Source organism: Sinocyclocheilus rhinocerous, unplaced genomic scaffold (assembly GCF_001515625.1).
Source record: "Sinocyclocheilus rhinocerous isolate Xijiao unplaced genomic scaffold, SAMN03320098_v1.1 scaffold202, whole genome shotgun sequence".
Classification (NCBI taxonomy): domain Eukaryota; kingdom Metazoa; phylum Chordata; class Actinopteri; order Cypriniformes; family Cyprinidae; genus Sinocyclocheilus; species Sinocyclocheilus rhinocerous.
In genome coordinates, this window is record NW_015641016.1 from 255,141 (window position 1) to 256,110 (window position 970).

General features: G+C 30.7%; 1 protein-coding gene across 1 annotated transcript in view; it reads right to left on the minus strand.

Moving 5' to 3' along the window:
• The window catches only part of LOC107753745 (uncharacterized), a 14,669-nt gene that overhangs the window by 7,256 nt on the left and 6,443 nt on the right, over window positions 1-970 (minus strand). The gene's annotated exons all lie outside the window — the stretch shown is intronic.

Genomic DNA, 970 nt, shown 5'->3' on the forward strand with positions numbered 1-970 from the left:
GATGTTTCACCATGGCCACTCCCTCTCCTTGGCTTTTAAAAATGGCTGACATTAATTTAGTGATCAAGTGTAACACCCTTATGGAAATATGATAATATTTTGTAATTATCATTTAAATCTGACTAATTTTCAAATTTTTGTCATAAATCAACATCTCAGGAAAATGTTATGGGGTTTCAAATCAAAATATGACCTTCTGTTATGAAACAGGACATCAGTTTCATACATGTCCACTGTAGAGGACACCAGGACTTAAAGCATGTTTATTACACATTTTGGGAGACACAACAAATGAATAGAGAAACACTTATATATCAATATTCCTATTAAATATTAGATATTATTATGAAAATCTTGGTATGTATTACACTATTTCACTTTTTTGTTCATTCTATGTTGCCCCAAAAACACATTAATACGCAAATTGATACAGTTTATAGATACATTGTATATAATGGAAAAACTCATTTCTTTTACACACATTTTGCATAAAGAAATTTTTTTTTTTTTTTTTATATCTTTCATAGTTGAGAATCATCTTTATATAAAGTTTGGTATAAAAAATGAAAATTGATTTGTGATCAAAACAGAAATCACACTGTTTTTTGCCTTTTCATGTCTTTTTATTATTTTATTTTTTTTAAACAGGACTTTTTAAAGTCCCAATGTCCTCTACAGAGGACATAGCATAACATATGGCTTTATCAGGAATTATAGGTCAAATGAAATTAAAATGCCAACGACACGTTTCTGAGGACATTCGGTTCCCTTCAGATAACCTTCATCAACCAACCCTTCATTCAAAATAAAGACATCCGTGCCGCGTTTTGACTTGAAATGTGCAGTGCTCATATTTATTCAATGACAACATTGCCTTTTGAAGTTTAATCCAGCCGTATCGCGACTCTTGTCTTTCCGTCCCCAACTGTAAGACCTCTTGAAATTATAATTAAGACATTTCTTATACCAT